Source organism: Arachis hypogaea, chromosome 16, assembly GCF_003086295.3.
Source record: "Arachis hypogaea cultivar Tifrunner chromosome 16, arahy.Tifrunner.gnm2.J5K5, whole genome shotgun sequence".
NCBI classification, from domain to species: Eukaryota; Viridiplantae; Streptophyta; class Magnoliopsida; order Fabales; family Fabaceae; genus Arachis; species Arachis hypogaea.
In genome coordinates, this window is record NC_092051.1 from 80,955,064 (window position 1) to 80,978,365 (window position 23,302).

General features: G+C 38.5%; 1 non-coding gene across 1 annotated transcript; it reads right to left on the minus strand.

Annotated features, from left to right (window-relative positions):
* Positions 1–18,094: 18,094 nt before the first annotated feature.
* On the minus strand, positions 18,095–18,198 carry LOC112760202 (small nucleolar RNA R71). Its single transcript, XR_003180654.1, has one exon. It is a non-coding gene; the product is annotated as a small nucleolar RNA R71 (small nucleolar RNA).
* Positions 18,199–23,302: the final 5,104 nt, after the last annotated feature.

The following is a 23,302-nucleotide window of genomic DNA, read 5'->3' on the forward strand; positions in this document are numbered from 1 at the left end:
ACAGAAGTGATTGAAGAAGCCTTTTTAGATGGGTTGTCATCAGCACTTGTGTGTGTCTGATCCCTCTCTGGCAATTGAGTGCCAGAGTTAGAAGCTGGAGTGACGTTACACGCCAACTCCTCATCTATTCCTGGCGTCTGAATGCCAGAACTGTGCTTCTTTTGGGCGTTCAATGCTAGTTCCTTGCTTATTCAATGCCAGTCCTGAGCATGGTCTGGGCGTTCACCGCCAGCCTTCCACCCAATTTTTGGCGTTTTAACGCCAAAATTATTTTTTTCTGGGCTCTTACTGTCCTCGGATGGATTTTGGGTGGTTTGCTCATTTTTTGGCTTCCTGCTGCCTTGAGGTGGGGTATTTAATGTTTTCCCACTTCTTAATTGAACTGCTTGGCACTCTTCTGTTATTTGTTTTGACAGCTGCTGTTTTGTTTGCTTCAATCGTTCTTCCATATTTATATTAGCCATCCTTGTCTCTTGTAGTCTATCTTTGAATTCGGCTAACTGCTGTGTTAGAAAGTCCAATTGCTGATTGAATTCAGTAGCTTGTTCAGCAGGACTGGGTTCAGTAGTTACTATTTTAGCCTCTTCTTTCATGAAAGATTCGCTGCTTAGGTACAGATGCTGATTTCTGGCAACTGTATCAATGAGCTCTTGAGCTTCTTCAATTGTCTTTCTCATGTGGATAGATCCACCAGCTGAGTAATCTAGAGACATCTGAGCTCTTTCTGCAAGCCCATAATAGAAGATGTCTAACTGAACCCACTCTGAAAACATTTCAGAGGGGCATTTTCTTAGCATCTCTCTGTATCTTTCCCAGGCATAATAAAGAGATTCATTATCTCCTTGTTTAAAGCCTTGGATGTCCAGCCTTAGCTGTGTCATCCGTTTTAGAGGAAAGTATTGATTCAGAAATTTCTCTGTCAGCTGTTTCCATGTCTTTATGCTAGCCTTAGGTTGGTTATTTAACCATCTCTTGGCTTGGTCTTTTACAGCAAATGGAAATAGTAATAATCTGTAGACATCCTGATCTACTTCCTTATCATGTACTGTGTCAGCAATTTGTAAAAATTATGCCAGAAACTCTGTAGGTTCTTCCTGTGGAAGACCGGAATACTGGCAGCTTTGCTGCACCATGATAATGAGCTGAGGATTCAACTCAAAGCTACTGACTCCAATGGAGGGTATGCAGATACTACTCCCATATGAAGCAGTAGAGGGGTTAGCATATGACCCCAGAGTCCTTCTGGACTATTCATTTCCACTTAGATCCATGATGGAGAAAGGGAGATGATGTAAAATAGAGAAAAAATATTTTTATTTATTTATTTAGTATTTATTTATTTCGAAAATAAAATAAATTAAAATAAAATAAATAAAAATGGGTGAAGATTTTCGAAAAATGGAGAGAGAGAGAAAAAATGGTTAGAAAGTTTTGAAAAGATATGATTTGAAAAAGATTTTAAATTTTGAAATAAAAATCTGAATTTTAAAAGTAAATTTCGAAAATTTGCTTTAAAATAGAGAGAAAATATATTTTTGAATTTAAAGAGGAGAGAGAAAAACACTAAGATAGCACAAGATTTAAAATTTTTAGATCTAATGCTCCTTGTTTTCGAAAACTTTGGAGGGAAAACACCAAGGAACACCAAACTTAAAAATTTTAAGATCAAGACACAAGGAACACTTTGAAGACTCACAAAACATGAAGAAAGAACACTAAACTTAAAATTTTTAGAAAACCAAAATAAGATTTTCGAAAACCAAAGAAAAATCAACAAGAAAACACCAAACTTAAAGTTTGGCACAAGATTTAATGTAAAAATTATTTTTGAAAAAAGAATTTTAGAAAGAAGGTACCCAATTACCAAGAACACAACGCTCTAGCCAATTGGGCAGTAAATGTAACACTTGTTTTGAAAAAGTATTTTTAATAACTAAGAATAAAATTTTTGAAAAATTAAAAGAAAGGATTTTAAAAAGAAAATTTTAACCAAAAACAATATTAGAAGACTCTAAACCAAAAAGAAAAATTTTTCCTAATCTAAGCAACAAAATAAACCGTCAGTTGTCCAAACTCGAACAATCCCAGGCAACGGCGCCAAAAACTTGGTGCACGAAATTGTTATGTCAATGTTCACATTACTCTCTTACAACTTCGCACAACTAACCAGCAAGTGCACTGGGTCATCCAAGTAATACCTTACGTGAGTAAGGGTCGAATCCCACGGAGATTGTTGGTTTGAAGCAAGCTATGGTTATCTTATTATTCTTAGTTAGGATGCCAATAACAGTGTTTTTTAAGTTCAATTGTAAAAAGTGAGAGGGCATAAATATAAATACTTATTGTGCAATGATGGAGAATATGTTGGAGTTTTGGAGATGCTTTGTGATGGGATATTTTCGCGGAGAAACGAATTTCTCCAAAACACCCAAACTTAACCGGCAAGTGCACCGGGTCGCATCAAGTAATAATAACTCACGTGAGTGAGGTCGATCCCACAGGGATTGAAGGATTGAGCAATTTTAGTTTAGTGGTTGATTTAGTCAAGCGAATCAAGATTTGGTTGAGAGATTTATGATTTGCAGAATTTAAATTGCATAGAAAGTAAAGGGAATGGGAAATTGGCATGAAATTAAAGAGAACAGGAATTAAAGTGCTGAATCTTAAAGAACAAGAAATTAAATGGCAGAAACTTAGAACGCAAGAAATGTAAATTGCAGAATCTTAAAGTGCAAGAAATGTAAATGGCTTGAATTGTAAAGGGAATTGGGAGTTGGATTTGCAGGAATTAAACAAGGAAAAGTAAATTGCAACAAACAGAGAAGTAAAGGATGTCTTGAATCAAACCGGATCTTAAAACAGAAATATAAATAAGCATGAAAACAGTAAACAGGGAATGGGAAATGGGAAATCCGGATCTCAGGACCCAAGAGACTAGAAAACCAATTCTAGATCTCAATGCCTTCCTAGATCCAACAAGAACAATTGCAAAGGAAATGTAGATTGCAAAAAAAGTAGATGAAGAAGCAAGTAACCGAAACTAAAATTCAATTAAGCAGAAAATTAAACAAGATTCCAAGGTGAGATTGAAACAGAATTTCTTCAATTCTCCACCCAAAATCCAAGACAAGAAAAGTAAAGAGTGCTGAGCAAGAACAAGGAAGAAGAGAGATCAATTCTCCTCCCAAATTCTCTTGAATTAAAACAACAGTGCTAAGTAATGTAAAGGTGAGCTCTCAATCAAACCAGAAAAGAAAGCTCTCTGAAAACTAAAAGGGAAGCTCCCCTAAAACTTAAATTCTAATCTATTTATACACTTTCTTCAAATGGTCTTCAAGCCTTGAAATTGGGCCTTTGCTCTTGGTGGAATTGGGTTGAGAGAGGCCTTGGTTGATTGCTCTTGGAGTTTGGAGAAGAACCGAATTGAACCGGGTTGGAATCATGAAAGCTTGAGTAAAAGTTGGAGTAAAAGTTAGGGTCTAACTTTTGCTCCAACTTTTCACATCAGCACCCTTGTTTTGCTGATACCAACGTTGGGGCAAAAGTTAGGGGTCTAACTTTTGCTCCAACGTTGGCCTCCCCTTAGTTATTCATGACGCCAACGTTAGCCAGAAAGTTAGGGGCTAACGTTGGCGCAAACTTTTGGTGCATCCAGGGAGTGTTTTTCATGCCAAAAGTTAGCCAAAAAGTTACGGGCTAACTTTTGCTCCAGCTTTTGCCCAAAAGTTAGCCAAAAAGTTAGGGGCTAACTTTTGCTCCAGCTTTTGCCCAAAAGTTAGCCAAAAAGTTAGGGGCTAACTTTTGCTCCAACTTTTGCCCAAAAGTTAGCCAAAAAGTTAGGGGCTAACTTTTGCTCCAGCTTTTGCTTCCTGGTTCATAATTAATTCAAGACTCAAGTCATTCCTCCTAGCCATTCCTTCTTGCATCAACCTTTCTCCAAGCTTTCTTCACCTATCATCAATCAACCAAACACATCAAAGCTATGCTCAAAATCATGAGATATTCATTCTTTCATAATATGTGACATTTATAGCATAAAACCTCATGAAATGGCATGAATTCATACATGGTTGATTAAATCAAAGGAAACATGAAAATCTACCAAATTGGCTTGCTTTTGGCTCAAGAAAGTGCATAATTCAATTGAAAACAAAAGAAAAAGGCTAGTGAAACTAGGCTAAGATGACTTGTCATCACTTTGTCTTCTGAAATTCTGCTTTCCTCTGTTTTCTGATTCACGCACGCAAGTCCTCCTATGGCAAGCTGTGTGTTGGTGGATCACCGTTGTCAATGGCTACCATCCATCCTTCCAGTGAAAAGGGTCCAAGTGCGCTGTCACCGCACGACTAATCATCTGCAGGTTCTCAATTGTATCGGAATAGGATTTACTATCCTTTTGCGTCTGTCACTACGCCCAGCACTCGCGAGTTTGAAGCTCGTCACAGTCATTCAATCCCTGAATCCTACTCGGAATACCACAGACAAGGTTTAGACTTTCCGGATTCTCTTGAATGCTGCCATCAATCTAGCTTATACCACGAAGATTCTGATTAAGAGATCCAAGAGATATTCATTCATTCTACGGTGGAACGGAAGTGATTGTCAGGCATGCGTTCATGGGGGAATGATGATGATTGTCAAGTTCATCACATTCATGTTGAAGTGCAAATGGATATCTTAGATAGGAACACGCATGTTTGAATGGAAAACAGAAATACTCGCATTAATTCATCGAGACACAGCAGAACTCCTCACCCCCAACAATGCAGTTTAGAAACTCATACTATCAAAGAGTACAAAGTTCAAATCTAAAATGTCATGAGATACAAAATAAATCTATAAAAGTTGTTTAAATACTAAACTAGTAACCTAGGTTTACAGAAAATGAGTAAACTGTGATAGATAGTGCAGAAATCCACTTCTGGGGCCCACTTGGTGTGTGCTGGGGCTGAGACTAATGCTTCTCACGTGCCTGGGCTGTTTTGGGCGTTCAACGCTAGGCTGTAACCTGTTTCTGGTGTTGAACTCCAACTTGTAACGTGTTTCTGGCACTGGACGCCAGACTGCAACATGGAACTGGCGTTGAATGCCAGTTTACGTCATTTATCCTTGAGAAAAGTATGGATTATTATATATTGCTGGAAAGTCCTGGATGTCTACTTTCCAACGCAATTGGAAGCGCGTTAATTGGACTTCTGTAGCTCTAGAAATTCCATTCTGAGTGCAGAGAGGTCAGTATCCAACAGCATCAGCAGTCCTTTTTCAGCCTGAATCTGATTTTTGCTCAGCTCCCTCAATTTCAGCCAGAAAATACCTGAAATTACAGAAAAATACACAAACTCATAGTAAAGTCCAGAAATATGAATTTTGCCTAGAAACTAATGAAAATAAACTAAAAACTAACTAGAACATACTAAAAACTTTATAAAATTAACCCCAAAAAGCGTATAAAATATCCGCTCATCAATCACCATTGTTCCCACCGGGTGGCAAGCCATCTGAATTCTCACAGAGACATCCAAACAACCTTCTAGACCCATTCAGATTAGCTCTACACCAATTCTTGCACTTCAATTCGGAGCATGCAACCATATTGAACCTTGCTTGACAACTCTTACCACTAACCATCTTCCTCTTACTCTTAATACCACAAAGAGCTCTAAGTTGACCATCTGTCTCCAGTAGCCCATATTCAAGTGGGAAAGTAAGGATTAAGGATAGGAATTTTACCCACTTGAATGTTGTATTGGATGGTGATGGCTTTGGAAGAGGACTTGCAAGCTCTACTCCCTTGTGTTCTACTTTGAATTCTACCACCTCCTTGCAAGCTTCCTCAATTTCAACCTCTTCTTCTTGGTAGCTTTCTTTTAATTCAATTTCTTCTTCGTTGCTTACCAAGGGCATGGGAGGTTGTGTATCTTCCTCCTTTGTCGGTGCATCTTCCTCCTTTGTTTTTGCATCTTCCTCTTCTTCCATGTGTGAGGATGGAAAGTTCTCTAATGCACTAGAGTATAAACTCCTTTGATTGATTTCCTCACTTTCTTCCATAGGATTTTGCATTGTATCTTTTGGGAAGGAATTTGCTTGTTCCTCTTCTTGGTACTTGATAATCGACTGCATATGCTTCTCTATATTTTTGACACTTGTCTTTATATCATGTAAGCATTCTTTCATGAGAAGCTCAAGATCTGATGGTATTTGAGATGAATAAGAAGGAGGTGATGGTTCTTGATAAGTGTAAAAAGAGGATGGTTCTTGGTATGGATAGGGAGATAGTGGCTCTTGATATGGGTAGAAAGATGATGGTTCATGATACGGATAAAGAGGTGGTGATTCTTGATATGAATATGGAGGTGGTGGCTCTTGATAGTTGGAACATGGAGCACTGAGGTTTCTTTGGTTTTGACCTTGCCAACCAAAATTTGGGTAGTTTCCCCATTCATAAGGATATGAATCACTACTCGGGTGTGAGTAGTAACCCATATGATCTCTCTCCATTATTCTTCCTTAGCACACAACACCAAAAAGGATTAAACGCACCATGTGGTAAACAGGAAAGCAAAGAAGAAAGAACAGAATTCTAAAAATTAAAATAAAAAAAATTAAAATTAACTAGGAAACACCAAACTTAATTTCAGAAATTAAGAAAAATAATTTATTAATACTATTTTTTTTTGAAAATTAAAGATAAAAATAAAACAAAATTAATAGAATATAGAAAAAAAATTTGAAGAAAACAAAAACGAAAAATAAGAAATAAAAAGAAAAAAATAAAAATTCAAAGCCGTAATTTTTTTTCTTTTTTTTTTTGAAAAATCAAAAGAAAAAAAATTAACGCAAAGGGGGACACGGGAATGGGAAAAAAAAGGAAACAAAGGAAATTTTTTTTTCGAAAAATAATAAAATAATATTTAAATAAAATTAAAATTAAAACGCCTAATCTAAACAATCAAACAACTAATAGTTGTTAATCACAATCAATCCCTGGCAATTGCGCCAAAAACATGATGCGGTATTTACAACCACACTTACTAACTGGCAAGTGCACCGGGTTGTACCAAGTAATACCTTACGTGAGTAAGGGTCGATCCCACGAGAATTGATGGATTAAGCAACAATAGTGTTTGATAGGATTAGTTAGACAAATAGAAAAGAGTATTTGAATATTCAATTGTGCAGAAATTAAAATAGTAAAGTAAATGAATTAGGAAGAAAATATGGAGAAAATAGTTAAGGTTTCAGAGTTATCTATTTTTCCTGATTAATTTTTCTTACTAACTATTTTAATCATGTAGGATTTAATTTATGGCAAACTATATGTGACTAGACCCTAATTCCTTAGACCTTCCTAGTCTCCTCTAAAATTCATCAACAGCCAATTCCTTGGTCAATTAATTCTAATTAGAGGGTGATAATCAATTTCTAGTTTATATGCCACAAAAACTCTAATTACCCAAAAAAAAAGGATTATATGTCAAGTATCCCGTTAAATCCAAATAATTAAAATTTAGGAGAAATTGTTTTCAAGCTATTGTTCAAGTAAAGAGCTTTTCCAAGTTTTACAGGAACTCAAATAGAAAGAGGGTCATACTTCCGTTCCACCCAAATTCATAAAATAAGGAGCGAAAACAATTCTTAAATTATAAATCCATACATAAATTAAAATAGAAAAAGCAATAAAATCAATCCATACAAATAGACAGAGCTCCTAACCTTAACAGTGGAGGTTTAGTTGCTCATAGAAAAGAGAGAAAATTAGGATTGTCAATTATGTTCCCCTGATGGGATGAGGTGGAATCTCCCCAAGACCTCTCTACCAAGGAAGGAAAGTTTTTCCCTTTTTTATAACTAATCCTAATAAATTTAAAATCTAATATCTAAAACTAAAAATTAAAATAATATTTTTTCCAAACTTCAGATTTGAATTTAAATTTGAATTAATTTAAATAATCAAGTCTTCAAGGGATGGATGGGGACCACTTGTTTCGTCTATTCTGCAGCTTCTAATCTGTGTTTTCTGGGCTGAAAATTGGGTCAAAATAGCCCAGAAATCACCCCCAGCATTTTCTGCATTTTTCTGCGCGTGGCACATGTGGCGCGTCCGCGTCGTCCACGCGTTCGTGTCATTTGTGCAGATTCCAATCCATGCGTTCGCGTCAGGCACGCGATCGCGTCATTGCGATCTCCTCCATTCCGCGCGGTCGCGTGAGCCATGCGTCTGCATCGGTATTCGCTGGTCATCTCCTTCGTTTCTTCTCTTTCTTTGCAGAAACTTCATCAAATCCATCCGAATGCTACCTAAAATAAATAAAATTGCACAAAACTCAAAATAGCATCCATAGTGGTTAAAATATAATTAATTCTTAATTAAACTCAACAAATTAGATGCAAATTTACTTAGGTAAAGATAGCAAAGATGCTCACGCATCACGTGCCATGCCTGGTTGCTGAAGTGGCACGCCTAAGTGAAGAATGGTGAGTGGCGTGCCACGCCTTCGATACCAAGTAGCACGCCCCATTTAATTGGCCTCCTTCATCCTTTCTGGAAACTTATACCAGCGTGCCATGCCTAAAGGCTGGCGTGCCACGCTCATGATCTTGTCTTGGTTCCAGTGGTTGGCGTGCCACGCCTCAGCCTTCAAGTGGCACGCTATAGTGAAATGCTAAGGTTGGTGTGCCACGCCTTCGATACCAAGTGGCACCCCCAGTCCTTGCTTTTGGTACTTTGTGCATTGGCGTGCCACACCTGGTTGCTCAAGTGGCACGCCCAGTCTTCAATTGCCTTCAGCCCCTTCTCTGGATATTTGTACCAGCGTGCCACGCCATGGTGCTCAAGTGGCACACCCATAGATTTGTGAACTCTTCAAGCTTGACGTGCCACGCCTAGGTTCTCAAGTGGCACACCTAAGTGACTTCTTGGGGCTGGCGTGCCACGCCTTCGATACCAAGTGGCACGCCATAGTGAATGTTCTTCTTGGAAAGGTGAGTTGGCGTGCCACGCCCCTTTGCTCAAGTGACACGCCCATAGTAATTAATGGGTCAGGCGTGCCATGCCCAGCCTGGCGTGCCACGCCCCTTTTGTGTCCTCCATTGTAGCTCTTTGAAAAAATGCATTAGCGTGCCACACCCAGTTCCTGGCATGCCACGCCCTCATGCATGCTTGGACTTCTTCTCTGGACTTTAGTACTAGCGTGCCACGCCTAGCTCCTGGCGTGCCACACCAGTACATTTTTGTGGCGTTTGCTCCCAAGTGGCACGCCAGTTTCACACGCCCAGCTTCTTGTTTGTCTTCTACCCATTTTTGATGCCTTCTTCACTTGAAATTCAGCAAAACTCATTTCAAAGTAGTGTACCATAATATTCATCAGATAATGCATGAATTGTACTGATCAAATGAGATTTATGCTCTTTTATGGTCTTTTTTATGCAAGAAAGAAGGGTAGATGATGCAAGTCATCACAACACCAAACTTAAGTTTTGCTTGTCCCAAGCAAATCAATATGAGTAAACCTTTATAACTTGAGGCCTTGGCTTTGAGTGATTGCAGTACAACTAAGAGTAAGACTAAGTGTTCAACACATGTATGAATGTTGTAATGTCATGAAAAGCTCTTAGATCCTTGAGGGTTCTTTCAGGTATAGGGTTTAGGGGTCCTTTCTATTGATTGTCACCTTGAAGTAGTAAGGGTTGTTTTGCTTTCTTGACCACGACTCTAAGTGTTTTGTCTCAAGACAACCCTTTAATTAAGCTTTCAATTAGCACTCTCAAACCAGTTGGTTTTAGGGTACTAGGTGTTGAGACACCCCTAAGAATTTACTTGCCCAGGTCTCTTCTTGACACATCTTCACCACAAGCATCTACTAAGATCTTTAATTCTTTTTCTATCCTAGTAGTTGATGCTCAGAGCCTTGGGCCTTTATTGCTTACTACCTCTTGGTTCTATGGATATTCAAGGAACACCCCTTAACCTTCCCCTTGTTGTACCTTCTAGGACTGGTTGCTTTTCCATGACTCATTTTCTTTTTAGTTCATCCAAGGTCCTACACTTGGTTACTTATTTCTTAGTTTGTTTGATGATCTCTCTTGGCCTTGGTCTTTCTCATTGTTTTTGCACAAATCACAGTGACTCTTATGGAGACAAACTCTACTTTTATTTATGTTAAAATGAAGACTTGAAATACATAAAATTTTCTTTCTTGTAAAAAAAAACTCATAAAGACTTCAAACAGGAATTAAACTAAGCATAAAACATAAAATATCCTAGCATGATTATTTATTAAAAAATTTAGAATTTAGAAAGCTTAAACAAGATTTCAGAATTTAGAAAATGTCAACCATGGGACTCAACAACCTTGAGCAGCTTCATCTTTAGTTCATTGGCCCCTTCCCTTTGTCCTTCTTCTTGGAGGGGGAGGAGCCACCTTCATCTAGCTTGGAGGAACCTTCTTGTGCTTTGGCGTCCTTGGGCTTCCAAAATCCTTCCCTCCTCATATAATTCCTTTCATCTTCCTTATGTTTGGCTAGGATTTCCTCTTGTCTTGCACTTAGCTCTTCCATTCCTTGCATGAAGGTTGGGTATCCTGGGTTTAGAGCGGCCACGGCGTTACACAAGTGATTCAGCTTTGCTTGTGTATTGATGTCATACTGCCTCCTGGATATGGTTCTGGCATCATAGAGATGTCTGAATTTGGCCAAGTTCCTCTGTTGCCATTTGTCTTGCTCTACTATATTGTCCAGTGCACTTCGCACCTCTTCCCAGTCAAATTGTTCTTGCTGTTCCTTCCTCATATGCTCCCAATTCCCTTGGAGTTGTTGAATGTTTTGGTTGACTTGGCTCCATTGTTGTTGTTGAGTTTCCCTGAGTTGATTGACATCTTCCCTCAAGTGGTGTAGATCTCCCTTCATTTGGTGTACATCTCCTTGCAATTACTACCAGTTGAATCCCTCTGGAAATTGCTGATATTGATATTGTGGTTCACGGGCATGAGCTCTTCGTTCTCTGACCCTGTTGAGTGGGTGAACAGCTACCACCTTGGCCATCTTTTAGGCAGTTATGAACTTGTCTTGCTTCACAAGCACTTCATCAATGATCTTTTCAACTCCAGCCTCATCACATAGCCTCTGTATAATGCTGGGGAATGCCAACCTTGTGTTGTCACTGGTGCTTTTCAGCACTTTGTTGATGTTGTTGGCAATCATCTCCCCCACGTTGATGTTCTCTCCTTTCATGATGCTGTAGATGAGTACAGCTCTCTCCTTGGTCACCTCTGAAGTGTTGGATGTGGGGATTAGGGACCTCCTCACAAATTCTAGCCACCCTCTAGCTTGGGGGCTCAAATCTCTTCTCTTCAATTGATTGGGTATCCCATCCTTATCATTTATCCAATGCACATGCATCACACAAATTTCATTCAAGATCTCATCAAACCCAGGGTCTTGCTGCTTCATTCTTTCTTCACAGCTCCGAGTGGAGCTTGTCCTCTTCACTATTAGCATTCTTTCTATGCCGGAGGGGCTGTAGTTAATGGACTTCCCCCTTACATAGCTAATGTAGCCATAGTGTTGCCCTGGTTGAGGCACTGCGTTGGCATAGAATTCCCTCACCAAGCTCTCTACCACTTTCCTTGGTGGGTTGCATAGAAGTGACCAACCTCTATTGTTGATCTCAATGTTGATTTCAATATGCTCGTTCCTCCCTAGTTGAAACCCAACTTCTGGAATGATTTCCCTCTCATTCACCCAACCATAGAATTGATTTTGGTTGAATGCAGAGAGGAACTTATAGTCATTGAAGGAGCTTGAGGATCCAGAGGTTGGTTCCTTAATTTTTCTTTTCTTTGAGGCTGAGCTTTTTGGTGGTGCCATTAGGTTGAGAGAGTATGTATGGGATTGTGAAAACGTGTGGTGGTTGTAAGAAAGAGCAAGCAAAACAATGTTTTGCTCCAACACCAAACTTAGGACTTGATTGTCCCAATCAAGAAAAAAAAGAAAGAAAGAAAGTAGGGAAAGAGATGGTAAAAGATGAAAAGATAAAGGAAGGCGACGGTTATATGCTCTTCGTGTGTGATTGGGGTTGTTGAAGTGGAAGAGGAGATGGGGAGGTGAGGCTTTTATAATGGGTGAATGGTGTGGTACGAAGGGTGGGAAATAAAAAGGGTTAAATATTTTCCCACTTGGGGAGTAGCGCCTAGCGTAGGAAGAGGCGCCAATTCTTTTCTCACATGTCTTCTGCGTGTGTTGGGTTCCAAAGTGCAAGTACACTTTGACTTCGTTGCTTTTGTGAGTTGTTTACCATGTGGGTCCCATATTCTCTCCTGAAATTGAAACTGAACCCATTAGTAATGACAAAAGAGCCCTTCACATTCCTTCTCATCAAGAGTGAATTGGATTGCAACTGATGGGTGTCCCTTGGGACACCAAACTTAATTCTTTGGCATCTCAATAAATTGGTTTCATCATTGTGTATTTAATGTGTTCATAAGAGTGGAATAACATCAATATTTTCATTTTCTTTTGATTTCAATTCCTCTGAACTCATTAAACCACATTCATGTTCTTACCCAAAGAATTAAGTGCTTTCAAATAAGGTGACTTGGGCTGCTAGGTGATTCTTGGTGGTGGCCACACCAAACTTAATCTTTAGGCTTACTCTTCAAGATCAGGCTATTAATTATTTATAAGCCTAGATTAAGTGGGTGGAAGGCCACACCAAACTTACCAATTTAGCTAGTTCTTAGCCCATTCACTCATCATGATTTATGCCTTCATCAATTTGCAATTCCAGAATAGAAAGAAATAAAAGAGTGTAAAAAAAATCTAGCTACCAAAGCTAATATCAAACTTCCTAACCTACAATTGTAACTAATCCTAAATTGATACTGTAACCTCAAAGTGAGACTGAAAATTAAACTATCTAAAGCAATAGATTTTAAAATACTTCTAAGAAAAGCAATTAAATAAAAAAGGATAAAGTGTTGGGGTGCCTCCCAACTAGCGCTTCTTTATTGTCATTAGCTTGACATTCCTTCATCTTCAGCTGAGCTTGTAGCTCACTCTCTGCTCCTCTAAGGAGCCTCCCAAGTAGTGTTTGAGTCTATGGCCATTGACAGTAAAAGTTCTCTGAGTCTTGTCCTCCATGAGCTCCACATGACCATAGGAAAACACCATCTAGACTTCAGTTTTCCAGGGAAGAACTTGAGTCTTGAGTTGTAGAGTAACACCTTCTGTCCTTTAGTGAACTCCCTTCTTGCTATCTTTTGGTCATGCCACCTTTTTGTGTTCTCTTTGTAGATTTTTGCATTCTCATATGCTTGATTTCTAAACTCATCCAGCTCATTGAGTTGCATTAATCTCTTTTCTCTAGTAGCTTGTTCATCATAGTTTAACATCTTTAGAGCCCAAAATGCTCTATGCTCAAGTTCAACAGGTAAGTGACAAGCCTTGCCATATACCAGTTGGTATGGAGACATCCCAATGGGAGTCTTATAGGCTGTTCTGTAGGCCCATAGTGCATCATCCAGCTTCTTAGACCAATCCTTTCTTGAGCTTCCAATAGTTTTTTCAAGGATTCGTTTTAGCTCTCTGTTGGAGATTTCAGCTTGCCCGTTGGTCTGTGGGTGGTATGGAGTTGCCACTTTGTGCTTTACTCCATATCTAAGGAGTGTCTCGAGTTGTTTGTTGCAAAAGTGTATCCCTCCATCACTAATGAGAGCTCTAGAAACTCCAAATCTGCTGAAGATGTTCCTTCTCAAGAAGCTTATCACGATCTTGTTGTCATTTGTTGCAGTGGCTATGGCTTCTACCCACCTTGAGACATAATCAACAGCCACCAATATGTAGCTATTTGAGTAGGAGGTTGGGAAGGGTCCCATGAAATCAATCCCCCATACATCAAATACCTCCAACTCTAGTATGAATTGCTGTGGTATCTCATTTCTCTTGGTTTGATTACCAGCTCTTTGGAATTCATCACACCTTGACACCATTTCCTTAGCATCCTTAAACATTGTTGGCCAGTAAAATCCGGATTGAAGCACTTTTGCTGCTGTTCTTTCTCCACTGAAGTGACCTCCATATGCGGATCCATGGCACTGCCATAATACTTCCTGCCCTTCTTCTTGGGATATACACCTTCTTAGGTATCCATCAGCATACTTTTTGAACAAATAAGGGTCATCCCAGATGTAGTGTTTGGGATCCTTAATTAGTTTCCTCCTCATGTGTCTATTGATGTTGGTTGGTAGTTCTCCAATAGCCTTGAAGTTGGCTATGTCTGCAAACCAAGGGGCTACTCGAATCATCATCAATTGCTCATCAGGAAAGCTTTCATTGAATGCTACTTGCTGCATCTCTTCTTCTTGTGGGATCCTTGAGAGGTGGTTGATGAGCGGATAATTTATACGCTTTTTGGCATTATTTTTACATAGTTTTTAGTATGATTTAGTTAGTTTTTAGTATATTTTTATTAGTTTTTAAATAAAATTCACATTTCTAGAATTTACTATGAGTTTGTGTGTTTTTCTGTGATTTCAGGTAATTTCTGGCTGAAATTGAGGGACTTGAGCAAAAATCAGATTCAAAGGTTGAAGAAGGACTACAGATGCTGTTGGATTCTGACCTCCCTGCACTCAAAGTAGATTTTCTGGAGCTATAGAACTTCAAATGGTGCGCTCTCAATTGCGTTAGAAAGTAGACATCCAAGACTTTCCAGCAATATATAATAGTCCATACTTTGCCCGAGTTTAGATGACACAAATTGGCGTTCAACGCCAGTTCCATGCTGCATTCTGGAGTTAAACGCCAGAAACAGGTTGCAAAGTGGAGTTAAACGCCAGAAACAGGTTACAAGCTGGCGTTCAACTCCAAGAGAAGCCTCTACACGTGTAAAGCTCAATGCTCAGCCCAAGCACACACCAAGTGGGCCCCAGAAGTGGATTTCTGCATCATTTACTTATCTTTGTAAACCTTAGTAACTAGTTTAGCATAAATAGGAATTTTTACTATTGTATTTACATCTTTGGATCATCTTTTGATCATGTTTTGATGATTGAACCCTCCTTGGGAGGCTGGCTATTCGGCCATGCCTGGACCTTGTTCTTATGTATTTTCAACGGTAGAGTTTCTACACACCATAGATTAAGGTGTGGAGCTCTGCTGTTCCTCATGAATTAATACAAAGTACTATCATTTTTCTATTCAATTCAAGCTTATTCTGATTCTAAGATATTCATTCACACTTCAATATGAATGTGATGATCGTGACAGTCATCATCATTCCCAACCTATGAACGCGTGCCTGACAACCACTTCCGTTCTACCTTAGATTGAATGAGTATCTCTTGGATTCCTTAATCAGAATCTTCGTGGTATAAGTTAGAATCCATGGACGACCATTCTTGAGATCCGAAAAGTCTAAACCTTGTCTGTGGTATTCCGAGTAGGATCTGGGAAGGGATGGCTGCGACGAGCTTCAAACTCGCGAGTGCTGGGAGTAGTGACAAACGCAAAAGGATCATTAGATCCTATTCCAGTATGATCGAGAACCGACAGATGATTAGCCATGCAGTGACAGCGCATTGGACCATTTTCACTGAGAGGACAGGATGTAGCCATTGACAACGGTGATGCCTAACATACAGCTTGCCATAGAAAGGAGTATGAATGATTGGATGAAGACAATAGGAAAGCAGAGGTTCAGGAGGAACGAACGCATCTCTATATGCTTATCTGAAATTCTCACCAATGAATTACATAAGTATCACTATCTTTATTTTATATTTTATTTATCTTTTAATTACTAAATCTCCATAATCAATTGAATCTGCCTAACTGAGATTTACAAGGTGACCATAGCTTGCTTCAAGCTGACAATCTCCGTGGGATCAACCCTTACTCACGTAAGGTTTATTACTTGGACGACCCAGTGCACTTGCTGGTTAGTTGTGCGAAGTTGTGACAACGAACTAAGATCATGAACATGCGTATTGAGTTTTTAGCGCCGTTGCCAGGGATTGTTCGAGTTTGGACAACTGACGGTTCATCTTGTTGCTCAGATTAGGTAATTTTATTTTAATTTTAAGCTTTTTATTTCTTATTTTCGAAAAATACAAAAAAAAATATTTACTTCTTTTTCGTTTTCCCCAATTAATTTTTGAAAAATCAAAAATCCAAAAAAAAAATTATAAAATCATAAAAACCAAAAATATTTTGTGTTTCTTGTTTGAGTCTAGATTCAATTTTTAAGTTTGGTGTCAATTACATGTTTTTAAAATTTATACATTTTCTTCGAAAAATTCATGCATGGTGTTCTTCATGATCTTCAAGTTGTTCTTGGTAAGTCTTCTTGTTTGATCTTCATATTTTCTTGTTTTGTGTCTTTTGTTATTTTTCATATGCATTTTTGAATTCATAGGGTCTAAAAAATAAAAAATTTCTAACTTTGGTGTCTTGCATGTTTTCTTTTCTTGAAAATTTTTCAAAAATAAGTCTTGATGTTCATCTTGATCTTCAAAGTGTTCTTGGTGTTCATCTTGACATTCATAGTGTTCTTGCATTCATCATTTGTTTTGATCCAAAACTTTCATGCATTGAGTCTTTTTATTGTTTTTCTCTCTCATCATTAAAAATTCAAAAATCAAAAAAATATCTTTCCCTTTTTCACTCATAAATTTTCGAAAATTTGAGTTGACTTTTTCAAAAAATTTTAAAATTTAGTTGTTTCTTATGAGTCAAATCAAATTTTCAATTTAAAAATTCTATCTTTTTCAAAAATCAAATCTTTTTCATTTTTCTTTTATGAATTTCGAAACTTTCAAAATTATTTTCAAAATCTTTTTCTTATTTTTATTTCATGTTTTTGAAATTAATGCTAACAATTAATGTGATTGATTCAAAATTTTTAAGTTTGTTAGTTGCCTAATAAGAAAGGTTCAATCTTTAAACTCTAGAATCACATCTTTTTAGTTTCTTGTTAGTCAAGTAATCAACTTTGATTTCAAAAATCAAATCTTTTCAAATTTCTCTTTTAAGTCTTTTTCAAATTAAGTTTCAATCATATCTTTTTCAAAATCAATTTCAAAATCTTTTCTAACTTCTTATCTTTTCAAAATTAATTCTCAAATCTTTTTCAATTAATCCTATCCTTTTGTTTCAATCATATCTTTTTCAAAACTACCTAACTAATTCTCTCTCTCTAATTTTCGAAAATCACCTTCCCCTTTTTCTAAAACTTCCTTTTTAAATAACTACTTGTTTTAAATTTAATTTAATTTGATTTAATTTTCCTTGCTTAATTTTCGAATTTTTAATTTTAATTTTTAATTTAAAAACAAAAATACTTTTATTTTATTTTATCTAATTTTCGAAAATTCTTCTCCCTCACCTCCTTCTATTTATTTATTCATCTACTAACATCCCTTTTTCACCCAAGAATTCGAACCTACTCCTCACCCTTGTGTTTAAATTCTCCTTCTTCTATTCATATCTTCTTATACTCACATAAAGGAATCTTTATACTGTGACATAGAGGATTCCATATTTTCTTTTCTGTTTTCTTCTTTTTCATATGAGCAGGATCAAGGATAAGAACATTCTTGTTGAGGCTGATCCTGAACCTGAAAGGACTCTGAAGAGGAAGCAAAGGGAAGCTAAAGCACAACTCTCTGGAGAAAATCTGACTGAAAATTTCAAAAAAGAAGGAGACATGGCCGAAAATAATAATAATGCAAGGAAGATGCTTGGTGACTTTACTGCACCAAATTCCAATTTAGATGGAAGATGCATCTTAATCCCTGCCATTGGAGAAAACAATTTTGAGCTGAAACCTCAATTAGTTTCTCTGATGCAACAGAACTGCAAGTTTTATGGACTTCCATCAGAAGATCCTTTTCAGTTCTTAACTGAATTCTTGCAGATCTGTGATACTGTTAAGACCAATGGGGTTGATCCTGAGGTCTACAGGATTATGCTTTTCCCATTTGCTGTAAGAGACAGAGCTAGAATATGGTTGGACTCTCAACCTAAAGATAGCCTGAACTATTGGGATAAGTTGGTCACGGCTTTCTTAGCCAAGTTCTTTCCTCCTCAAAATCTTAGCAAGCTTAGAGTGGATGTTCAAACCTTCAGACAAAAAGAAGGTGAATCCCTCTATGAAGCTTGGGAGAGATACAAGGAACTGACCAAAAAGTGTCCTTCTGACTTGCTTTTAGAATGGACCATCCTAGATAAATTCTATGATGGTCTGTCTGAACTATCAAAGATGTCATTGGACCATTCTGCAGGTGGATCCATTCACCTAAAGAAAATGCCTGCAGAAGCTCAAGAACTCATTGACATGGTTGCAAATAACCAGTTCATGTACACTTCTGAAAGGAATCCTGTGAGTAATGGGATGCCTCAGAGGAAGAGAGTTCTTGAAATTGATACTCTGAATGCCATATTGGCTCAGAATAAAATGTTGACTCAGCAAGTCAATATGATATCCTAGAGTCTGAATGGATTGAAGGAATCATCCAACAGTACTAAAGAGGCATCTTCTGAAGAAGAAGCTTATGATCTTGAGAACCCTGCAATAGCAGAGGTGAATTACATGGGTGAACCCTATGGAAACACCTATAATCCCTCATGGAAAAATAATCCAAATTTCTCATGGAAGGACCAACAAAAGCCTCAACAAGGCTTTAATAATGGTGGAAGAAACAGGTTTAGCAATAGCAAGCCTTTTCCATCATCCACTTAGCAACAGATTGAGAATTCTGAGCAGAACCCATCTAGCTTAGCAAATATAGTCTCTGATCTATCTAAGGCCACTCTAAGTTTCATGAATGAAACAAGGTCCTCCATTAGAAATCTAGAGGCACAAGTGGGCCAGCTGAGTAAAAGAGTCACTGAAACCCCTCCTAGTACTCTCCCAAGCAATACAGAAGAGAATCCAAAAACAGAGTGCAAGGCCATTACCTTACTTGGTGTGGCCGAACCCAAAGAGGAGGAGGAGGACGTGAATCCTAGTGAGGAAGACCTCCTGGGACGTTCAGTGACCAATAAGGGTTCCTCAATGAGGACCTAAAGGAATCTGAGGCTCATACAGAGACCATAGAGATTCCATTCAACTTGCCTCTGCCCTTCATGAGCTCTGATGAGTATTCTTCCTCTGAAAAGGATGAAGACATTACTGAAGAGCAAGTTGCTAAGTACCTTGGTGCAATCATGAAGCTGAATGCCAAATTATTTTGTAATGAGACTTGGGAAGATGAACCTCCCTTGCTCACCAATGAACTAAATGCATTGGATAGGCAGAAATTACCTCAAAAGAAATAGGATCCAGGCAAATTCTTAATACCCTGAACCATAGGCACTATGACCTTTGAGAAGGCTCTGTGTGACCTACGGTCAGGAATAAACTTAATGCCACTCTCTATAATGGAGAAACTTGGGATCTTTGAGTTGCAAGCTGCCAGAATCTCTTTAGAGATGGCAGACAACTCAAGAAAACATGCCTATGGACTAGTAGAGGAAGTGTTAGTAAAGGTTGAAGGCCTTTACATCCCTGCTGATTTCATAATCCTAGACACTGGGAAGGAAGAGGATGAATCCATCATCCTTGGAAGACCCTTCCTAGCCACAGCAAGAGCTGTGATTGATGTGGACAGAGGAGAGTTGGTCCTTCAACTGAATAAAGACAACCTTGTGTTTAAAACTCAAGGATCTCCTTCTGTAACCATGGAGAGGAAGCATGAAAAGCTTCTCTCACTGTAGAGTCAACCAAATCCCCCACAGTCAAACTCTAAGTTTGGTGTTGGGAGGCCACAACTAAACACTAAGTTTGGTGTTGAACCCCCATATTCAAACTCTAAGTTTGGTGTTGGGAGGTTCCAACCGTCCTCTGATTATCTGTGAGGCTCCATGAGAGCTCACTGTCAAGCTATTAACATTAAAGAAGTGCTTGTTGGGAGGCAACCCAATGTTATTTAATCATATCTATTTTATTTTCTTTTTGTTATTTCGTGTTTTATAAGGTTGATGATCATGAAGTCACAAAAACTACTGAAAAATAAAAAATAGAATGAAAATAGCATTGAAAATAACACACCCTGGAGGAGAGCAGTCTGGCGTTTAAACGCCAGAAACAAGCATTTGTCTGGCGTTTAACGCCAGAAACAAGCACCAAGCTGGCGTTAAATGCCAGAAACAAGCTACATTTGAGCGTTTAACGCCAGAAACAGGCAGCAGTCTGGCGTTAAATGCCAGGATTGCACAGCAAGGGCATTTTACACACTTAATTGGAGCAGGGATGTTAAGTCCTTGACCCCACTTGATCTGTGGACCCCACAGAATCCCCTCAGGATCTGTGGACCCCACAGGATCCCCACTTTTTCTTCTCTCCTCTTCACACCTTTTCATAACTCTCTTTCCCAAATACCCTTCACCAATCACCTCAATCACTCTTTCCCATCACCTCTTCACCACTCACATCCATCCTCTCTTCCCCATAAACCCCATCTACCTTCAAAATTTAAACTAATTTCCCTCCCAAACCCAACCCTAATGGCCGAACCCTACACCCCCCCTCACTCCTACATAAACCCCTCACTCCTTCTTCATTTTCACACAACACAACCCTCTCTTCTTCTCCTTGGCCGAATACATCTTCTTCTGATGGCAGGGCATTTTGGCTAGTTTCACTGACCTTTTCTTTATGGTTTTAAGGTAGTTTCATGCATTTTCTTAAGAAATAAGCAAGTTTTGGGTAAATAATCACTTACATCTTGATTCAAGCAAACATTGTGAATTTTACATGATTTCATGAGAATTATGCATGAATTAAAGGACAAATTGAATGATGCATGTCTTATAACTTGGATTAGAGCTTTGATGCACTTTATTGCTTGATTTCAGGATAAAGGAAGCAAGGAAGAACCACGTTAGTAGCCACGTGTCTAGCTAACGTGACCACTAACGTGGAATGAAGGCTAGCTTGCAACGTTAATGAGAAAAGTGATTGCCAATAACGCCTTCGTGAGCCATCATAGCCCACGTCAGTTGCCACGTTAACTATGTTAACGTGGAAGCTAACGTGGAAGAGAAGTAGAACTCCAACGTTAGTGGTAAAAGTAAGTGCCACTAACGTTCCAAAAGGGGCAATTGGCCACGTTAAGAGCCACGTTAACTTAGTTAACGTGAGCTCTAACGTGGAAGAAGAAGATGATGCCAACGTTAGTGACACTCACCTTTGTCACTAACGTTGGACTAAGCCCATATTGGCTACGTTAAAAGCCACGTTAACCTAGTTAACGTGGACTCTAACGTGGAGGGAGCAAGAATCACCAACGTTAGTGACACTCACCTTTGTTACTAACGTTGGATTGAGCCACTATGAGCCACGTTAGTTGCCACGTTAATTACATTAACGTGGAAGCTAACGTGGAGAAGAGGGATGATGAGCCAACGTTAGTGACACTCACCTTTGTCACTAACGTTGGAGATGGCTATCAATACCACGTTAGAAGTCACGTTAACCTAGTTAACATGAACTCTAACGTGGGAAGTAGGGGTGTTCTGAAGCGTTAGTGACAATGGTAAGTGTCACTAACGCTCTCGAAGATTTGGCAAGCCTACGTTAAAGGCCACGTTAACTATTCTAACGTGAACTCTAACGTAGGGAGAAAGGGGTACTCTCAACGTTATTGAAAAAGGTAAACCCCAGTAACGTTTGCGAAGGGCCAAGGGTCAACGTTAGTGGTCACGTTAGTGCCACTAACGTTGAAGTTAACGTGGACCACTTTGGGTTAGGAACGTTAGTGAAAAAGGTGATTGTCACTAACGTTCTCAACCCCACATTTTCACTTAACGTTAACACCACTAACGCCCTAAGCTAAAGTCCCTGCCTACTTCACACTTTCTCTGCAAGTAAAGCTGAGCCCACTGAAGAAGATAAGTGCTTCAACTCAAGATCCAAAGGCCCATATCCAATACTTGAAGAGAGATAAACCCATATTTCATGAGTTCTTTTGTGCTTAATTAGAGTGATTTATTCAACTCTTCACCTACTTATTCACATTAATTGCATGGTTTTACTTTCCCTTCCTTATTATGTCATATAGTGAAAAACATGTTTTCTAAGCTTTAAAAATTAATTATTTTAATTACCTTTATTTCCGTTCGATGCCGTGATTAGTGTGTTGAGTAGTTTCAGATTTTCCAAGGCAGAACGACTTAAAGGATGAAAAAGGAAACATGCTAGAATGGAAGGAGGAAGCAAAACGGAGCTTTAAAGGAGCTGGTATCCACGCGATCGCATGGATGACGCGATCGCGTGCCAAGCACGAATCAGCAGTGACGCGGCCGCATGCTTGACGCGACCGCGCGCCTTAAGCAGAATGCACATGACGCGGTCGCATGACTGACGCGACTGCGTGGCAAGGAAAAGCTCCGAATGACGTGACTGCGTGACCCACGCGGACGCGTGACAGAGGCCACACACCAGAAATTACAGAATACGCCCCCAGCGAATTCTGAAGCCCTTTTTGGCCCAGATCCAAGTACAGACAGCATAGACCAGAGATTATAAAGTGTGGGAATGCACCCATTCAAGGAGAGCTCGCATATTTTCACCTTTCAATGATTTAGATTTAGTTGAGAGGGAGATCTCCTCTCTCTCTCTTTTAGGATTTAGGATTTCTTCTTGTTTTAAGAGTAACTCTGGATCCAGGTTTAATGTTCTTTTAGTATTACTTCTATTTATTTATTCCAACATTTGAATTGATTATTATAATTTATGAATTATTCCATGTTACAGATTTCTAATTGAATTAATGATAATTTGAGGTATTTTCAATTTATGATTGTTCTCTTTGATTTAAGTTACCATTGCTCCCCATCTAAGGATATTTTTATTATTATTCCAGCAATTTTACTTTTTCCCCTTTTAGTTCTAGTTAAGAATTTAGTAACTCAACAGTTATTAAACTCAACGTAATTGATAATCGTTGTGTTGCTAATTGAGTTGAACTTAAATAATCCCAACCTTCTCTTAGGAAATAATTAGGATTCAAAGGTCAACTTAATCAGTCCCTTGACTTTCTTTTGCTCTGGTAAAGGTTGACCAAGTGGAGTTTAGATTCAACTTTCATTATTGTTGAGAGAGATAACTATGTTGGACCTCTAATTTCTCTACCTTGCTAAAAGTTGTTTTACAGTTATTATTTATTTTTACTTGCCATTTAATTCACTTGTCAATTAAATTACTTGCTTTTCACCTTCTAAACCCCGATTACAACTTTTATAGCCAATAATAAGAACATACTTC